The 7,574-nt window shown below is 52.7% G+C and overlaps 1 long non-coding RNA gene across 1 annotated transcript; it reads right to left on the reverse strand.

The window, feature by feature from the left end:
* Nucleotides 1-3,255: 3,255 nt before the first annotated feature.
* LOC147962203 (uncharacterized) lies at nt 3,256-3,731 on the reverse strand. Its single transcript, XR_015610325.1, has 3 exons — nt 3,539-3,731; nt 3,379-3,449; nt 3,256-3,301 (listed from the first exon to the last, which is right to left on the reverse strand). It is a non-coding gene; the product is annotated as an uncharacterized LOC147962203 (long non-coding RNA).
* Nucleotides 3,732-7,574: the final 3,843 nt, after the last annotated feature.

The following is a 7,574-nucleotide window of genomic DNA, read 5'->3' on the forward strand; positions in this document are numbered from 1 at the left end:
TGCTACAAATGTGAAGAGCCGAGCCTTCCAGGAAGGAGATTTGGTCCTCCGAGTGGATCAACAGAAACCACACAAACTTGCTCCTACTTGGGAAGGCCCCTTCATCGTCACCAGAGTCCTCCACAATGGAGCATATCACCTCTACAATGTTGATCACCAGATTGACGAGCCATGAGCTTGGAATGCGGAACTGCTCCGCCCCTTTTACACTTGAGTTCTCCCTTGGACGAGATGTAATAAGAAAAAATTTCTGCAGTTCATTTTTACCAAAGACAAGAGTGTCCCAATAATTGCTGTCACTCTTGTTTGCATACGAAATCCCCCAGTGGGTGACTTAGCTGCGAATCTGTTTCGCCTAAGTTTGAAAAATCCTACCGAGTCGAGAGCAATCCTCCCACTCGGGGGCTTAGCTGCAGTCCAGTACTCGCCTAAGTTCTCCCACTTAGAGACTTAGCTGCAGTCAGGCACTCGCCTAAGTTTGAAAAAATCCTACTGAGTGGAGAGCAATCCTCCCACTCGGGGGCTTAGCTGCAGTCCAGTACTCGCCTAAGTTCTCCCACTTAGAGGCTTAGCTGCAGTCAGGCACTCGCCTAAGTTTGAAAAACTCCTACTGAGTGGAGAGCAATCCTCCCACTCGGGGGCTTAGCTGCAGTCCAGTACTCACCTAAGTTCTCCCACTTAGAGGCTTAGCTGCAGTCAGGCACTCGCCTAAGTTTGAAAAAATCCTACCGAGTGGAGAGCAATCCTCCCACTCGGGGGCTTAGCTGCAGTCCAGCACTCGCCTAAGTTCTCCCACTAGGAGACTTAGTTGCAGTCCAGTACTCGCCTAAGTTTGAAAAAATCCTATCGAGTGGAGAGCAATCCTCCCACTCGGGGGCTTAGCTGCAGTCCAGTACTCGCCTAAGTTCTCCCACTTAGAGACTTAGCTGCAGTCAGGCACTCACCTAAGTTTGAAAAAATCCTACCGAGTGGAGAGCAAACCTCCCACTCGGGGGCTTAGCTGCAGTCCAACCACTCGCCTAAGTGTTTAAAAATCCTACCGAGTGGAGAGCAAACCTCCCACTCGGGGGCTTAGCTGCAGCCCAGTGCTCGCCTAAGTGTTTAAAAATCCTACCGAGTGGAGAGCAAACCTCCCACTCGGGGGCTTAGCTGCAGCCCAGCGCTCGCCTAAGTACAGGACACAACCCAATCTACAAGTCGACCGCTACCTTCTCCTTCGGAGCTGCGCCGCAAATACAAGGTTATTCCGAGTGAAGATCAAGCTCCACTCGACGAATCAAACCATGAAGATATTCAACGAGAAATCAAGATCAGATAAAGCCTAAAAGGTCCCAGACCTCAGATCAAAGTACTCGAGCCCTCGGCTCGGCGAAGTTTAACGGTTACAAATCCACTCGGCATTCCAAGGCAAATTTAAAGTGAAGCATAAAAGTTTTTCATTCCTCAGGAGGAGGACTGGAAGGGGCGACGAACTCGTCCAAGTTGATCCCGTCTGCAATATGAGTGGCAGAAGCAATAAAAGTCTCCATGAAGTCTTGAAAGTTGTGCTTCCTGGTATTGGCAACTTGGATGGCGGCCAGCTTTTCTTCTCGCGCCTCCTTGCAATGGACGCGGACCAGAGACAGAGCGACATCAGCACCACATCTAGCAGAAGATTTCTTCCATTCCGCCACTCGACCCGGCACTTCATCCAGTCGGACCATCAGGGACTCGAGGTCGTTCTGAAGCATCGTTCCAGGCCAGAGTGATGTGTCGATCCACGACATCGCAACCTTCAGCCGAGCAAGATAATCAACAACGCTGGTAACACGAGACTCCAGTCGGAGCACGTTCATAGCAGCCTCGTCCTTCACGAGAGAATTGGCAGGATCCGAGCCTGGCTCCACTCGACGGGTTTCCTCTTCGAAGCTCTCGCAGAATTCTGCAAACACGATTCAAGAATAAGACAGTGGCCGTACGCGGGCTCGGTAACTACAAGACAGCCGGGTTGGAATAATTACCTTCGAGCATGAAGAACAGCTTCTTGGCGAGTCCACCGAGATAAGCCTCCAGATCTTTTACCTTCCCCGCCAGCTCACCCGCCTTGTCGTGCAGAGCCATCTTTTCTTTCTTCAGTCGACTGGCATCTCGATTAGCTGTCTCGAGAGCAGTTTTCAGTCTGGAGTTCTCCTGTTCAAGAGTTCCGACCGAAGCCAGTTTCTCTTCTGCGAGCTTCGTTTTGCTCGAGGCCTCCTTCTGTGCCTCTGCAAGATCTTGATCCTTCTTCTTCAGAGCTTCCTCCAGTTTATCTGCGGCGCGTCGAGTGGAACCAACATCAAGAATGGACAAGAAAGAAAAGCCACCCGTTAAGAATGGAGAACCTCACGAGCCATACCTTTTGCTTCTTCTTGCGCCTTCTTCAAATTCTCCTGAGCAAGCTTCAAGTTAAGGTTGAGCTGGATCTGCTGATTCTCCAACTCAGTATAGCGAGCTACAAGTTCACAAGATTTCTGTAAAAAGAAAAATCAGTCGACAGACGTCCAAGGCAAGTTGCTTCCGAGCAACCAAGAGACAATGATGACGTTTCTAAGACTACAGCCGAATCAAGAACATACGACAGTAGTCTCGGGGACTACACCCAGTGGGTGCACTCAGCGTGCCCCCACTATAAAAAAGAGTCGACCGCCCGCAGTCGACCGGATACAATCCCACTCGACATGGCCTGACCAGACCGAGTGAAGAAATACAGCTACAACAACACAATATAAAGACTACAGTCGACTGCCAGCAGTCCACCGTAGTCTCGGGGACTACACCTAGTGGGTGCACTTAGCGTGCCCCCACTCGTCCAAGAATTGAAAGACACACCCAGTGGGTGTACAGATACAAAGATCTTCGGAAAAGAGATCCTTCAAACAGCATATCATAACAGACCAAGTGTTGAGTCGACTGAGCTGGACATTGCTCTGAAGAGCCGAGCTCGCGTCATAAGCTGTTTGGCTGGCCTCCCGAGCCACCTTCACTTGCTCCATCATGATCCCCGCCTGGCGTATAGCCTCTTTTGCAGCATCTGCTTGGTCCTCAGGGACGGGGTATGCGGCAAAAAGCGAAGACGGATCCGCAATCGACGTCGAGGGCCGCACACTCGCCAGAGGAATGGCGAAGGTCACAGAAGCCCGAGTGGTGTCACCACCATCCCGAGCTACAGCCTCAGACGCCGGAGTGGATCGGGGGGTCTTGTCAGCCGACGCCCTCTTGTGCCTCCTCACTCTCAACGGATCGTTGTCGTCGTCATCCGGGAGGTCGATAACATGAGGAGGGGCTACAAGGGAAACATTCAATCGACCAGGGTTGCAATAAATGTTTAGTCGACTCAAAGTGGAACATCAGTAATCGTACCAGGGTTGGAGGTAACAGCATCCTCCATCTCTTGGTCGTCGTCCTTGGCAGAGATCTCAGAAGTAGCAGCACTGCAAGCCTCGAAAGTCAGTCGGTTGGCTCAATGGATCGACCAAGGATCCGTCCACGGTCGAGAAAGGAAAACAAGTTTTATTATTACCCAGAAATGGTGGGGACGGCCATCTTCATCTTGGGCAGAGCCTTGGGCGGCTTGGACGGCGCTGCGCATGGGTACTTGGGAGCCTTTCCAGTCGGCGTAGGAGAAGAGGTCCGAGGGCGTTTCGACGACTGCCCAACAGGAGCAGTCGCCCTACCACGCTCCCACGCTGGATCGTGTGTGAGCTTGGATCGCCCCTCCGGGCGGGGGGGTTCAACCTCCTCCTCCTCCTCTTCGCTGGAGTCGACGTCGTCGCCTCCCTCTCCTTCACCGTCGGACTCCCACTCGCCTTGATCGTCCCCGCTCTCACCTCCGCTCGCCTCCCCTTCCTCAGTTGGCCCTTGTGCCCTGTTGGGCGTCAAGTACATCTCAGTAGTCACCTGAAAAACAACAGACAAGACAAAGGTTGATCGACTAACTCAAAGAAGACCAATGAAGAAAAACAAGATCTCAGTCAGGAGCATAAAGACATACCTGGTCCACGTCATACGAGTTGTCGAGTGGAATTACCCTCCTGGCTCCTCGGGGGTTGTCCTTGTTTCCTGTGATGCTCGACAGCCACCCCTCCAGCATCTCATCAGTGATCTCCTCCGGGTTGATCCGAGTGGTGTCATCGAGACCCGAGTACAGCCACATCGGGTGGTCACGAGCCTGGAGCGGTTGGATGCGCCTCCGGAGGAAGACCTCCAGCAAATCCATACCCGTCACGCCCTCACGAACAAGCGCAACCACTCGACCGGCCAGCACTTTGACTTGGGCCCTTTCCTCCGGCGCCACTTTCAGAGAAGCAGGTTTTTCTGCTCGGTCAAGTGAGAAAGGGGGAAGTCCGGTCGACTGTCCTGGGGTCGCCTGGTCTTGACAGTAGAACTAGGTCGCCTGCCAGCCACGGACCGACTCCGAGAAAGTGATAGATGGAAAGCAACTCTTTCCCCTCGTCTGGATCGCCAGGCCCCCGCACAGCTGGATCACCTGCGTCCTTTCATCACTCGACTTGGCCTTCTTGACCGATTGAGAACGGCAGGTAAAGACGTGCTTGAAGAGACCCCAATGGGGGCGGCAACCCAAGAAACCCTCACACATGGAAATGAAAGCAGCGAGGTATATGATGGAGTTGGGAGTGAAGTGGTGAAGCTGCGCTCCGAAGAAGTTCAGGAAGCTCCGGAAAAAAGGATGGGGCGGCAGAGAAAACCCGCGGTCGACATGGGTGGCTAGGAGCACGCACTCACCGTCGCGGGGCTGAGGTTCGATCTCTCTCCCCGGGAGACGCGCGGCTTCGTGGGGAATGACCCCCCCTCGACCATGTCGTCGAGATCTTGTTGCCGGATCACCGATGGCATTCAATCGCCTTGGATCTAGCCTCGGGGCAGAGCAGACCTTGAGGAGGATCCGCCCTAAGCGGACCTCTTCCCTTTCCCCTGCGCCGCCGCCTTCTTCGCGCGCTCCAGGGCGGATGTCTTGTCCTTCGCCATCGTCGCCGGCAAATCTTGCACAGACCCGCGGCGCTAGGGTGAGAACGGAGGTGGCGGAGAAACTCGCGAAGGGAGAGAGGAAGAAGGAAGCGCACAGTTTGGAAACCCCGAGCCGGCAACTTATAAGGGGCCGCTTCCGAGTGGCTGACTGCTAGGCCCAGGCTATCCAGTCAAATCCCGTAGCAGACGCGCGCGCAGTACATGGAGAAAAAGGCGACGTGAGGATCGAGGAGCTTCCACTTTATCGCTTCCGATTACTGCGGCCGCTCCCATCCCGCGCGCTTCGCGAAATGCGAATCCCGCGACACCCACGGGCCGCAGAACAACTTGTTAAAACAGAAGACCCCGCTCGCGCCGACACTCGGTATGTCACACATAAAGAAATTCACTCGACGAAAGGCCTGGAATGGATCAAGGCGACTGAAAGAGGTTGATGACGTCATCCATGACGGTTGGCCCAAAACGAGGCGCTCACGTAGCCCAAAGAACCAGTCGGAAAGATCTCCAACTCTTTCCCCACTCTAACCTCGATCCATTCGGGGGCTAATGATGAAGCCATGTACATAGGGTAGGGGCACGGGCCTGCCCTAGGAGCCCTACCCTGGGACATCCCTAGGAGAAGTCACCTTTCAATCGACTTGAAGGTATCCCACTCGACGGGTTCAAGACACTCGACCAAGAAGCCATCACTCGACCATGAAGCCAACCACTCGACTACCAGGAGGCCTATAGTCATTCCGCAGGCAAACGGTCAGCGGTTAAGTAGTCTTTATGGTCATTATAGCACTTTATTAGGGGCGTTACCAGTAACGCTCGACCTTAAATGTACCTTAAAACCCTACATTACTGAGGGCAGGAGGGGGCCGGCGAACTCTATATAAGCCACCCCCCTCCTCAGTATGAAGGGTTCGCACCTCTGTTATTCACACGCCAGTAATCCAATCGACCGCCTCCGGGCACCGAGACGTAGGGCTGTTACATCCTCCGTGAAGGGCCTGAACTCGTACATCTTGGTGTGTTTACAACTTCCCAATAGCTGAGACCTAGCCTCTCCATACATACCCCCCTACATCACTGTTAGAGTTAGAACCACGACATCCCCCCTTCCTCCTCTCTCTCCTCTTCCCCCCCCTCCACGAATCCTATTCCAACTAGGAAAGGTGGGAGTCCTACTCCCAGAGGGAGTAGGACTCCTCCTGGCGCCCCTCTCCTGGCCGGACGGCCCCCCTCCCTTGAACCTTTATATATGGAGGCAGGGGCACCCCCTAGAGACACAAGTTGATCCACGTGATCATATTCTTAGCCGTGTGCGGTGCCCCCTTCCACCATAGTCCTCGATAACATTGTAGCGGTGCTTAGGCGAAGCCCTGAGACAGTAGTACATCAAGATCGTCGCCACGCCGTCGTGCTGACGGAACTCTTCCCCGACACTTTGCTGGATCGGAGTCCGGGGATTGTCATCGAGCTGAACGTGTGCTAGAACTCGGAGGTGCCGTAGTTTCGGTGCTTGATCGGTCGGGCCGTGAAGATGCACGACTACATGAACCAAGTTAACGCTTCCGTTGTCGATCTACAAGGGTACGTAGATCACACTCTCCCCCTCTCGTTGCTATGCATCACCATGATCTTGCGTGTGCGTAGGAATTTTTTTTGAAATTACTACGAAACCCAACAGTGGCATCCGAGCCTAGGTTTTATATGTTGATGTTATATGCATGAGTAGAACACAAGTGAGTTGTGGGCGATATAAGTCATACTGCTTACCAGCATGTCATACTTTGGTTCGGCGGTATTGTTGGACGAAGCGGCCCGGACCGACATTACGCGTACGCTTACGCGAGACCGGTTCTCCCGACGTGCTTTGCACATAGGTGGCTTGCGGGTGACAGTTTCTCCAACTTTAGTTGAACCAAGTGTGGCTACGCCCGGTCCTTGTGAAGGTTAAAACAGCACCAACTTGACAAACTATCGTTGTGGTTTTGATGCGTAGGTAAGATTGGTTCTTGCTTAAGCCCGTAGCAGCCACGTAAAACATGCAACAACAAAGTAGAGGACGTCTAACTTGTTTTTGCAGGGCATGTTGTGATGTGATATGGTCAAGACATGATGCTAAATTTTTTATTGTATGAGATGATCATGTTTTGTAACCGAGTTATCGTCAACTGGCAGGTGCCATATGGTTGTCGCTTTATTGTATGCAATGCAATCGCGCTGTAATGCTTTACTTTATCACTAAGCGGTAGCGATAGTCGTGGAAACATAAGATTGGCGAGACGACAACGATGCTACGATGGAGATCAAGGTGTCGCGCCGGTGACGATGGTGATCATGACGGTGCTTCGGAGATGGAGATCACAAGCACAAGATGATGATGGCCATATCATATCACTTATATTGATTGCATGTGATGTTTATCTTTTATGCATCTTATCTTGCTTTGATTGACGGTAGCATTATAAGATGATCTCTCACTAAATTATCAAGAAGTGTTGTCCCTGAGTATGCACCGTTGCGAAAGTTCTTCGTGCTGAGACACCACGTGATGATCGGGTGTGATAGGCTCTACGTTC

The sequence above is a fragment of the Triticum urartu genome, chromosome 7A (genome assembly GCF_056163025.1).
Source record: "Triticum urartu cultivar PI428250 chromosome 7A, HENAU_Tu73, whole genome shotgun sequence".
Taxonomy (NCBI): domain Eukaryota; kingdom Viridiplantae; phylum Streptophyta; class Magnoliopsida; order Poales; family Poaceae; genus Triticum; species Triticum urartu.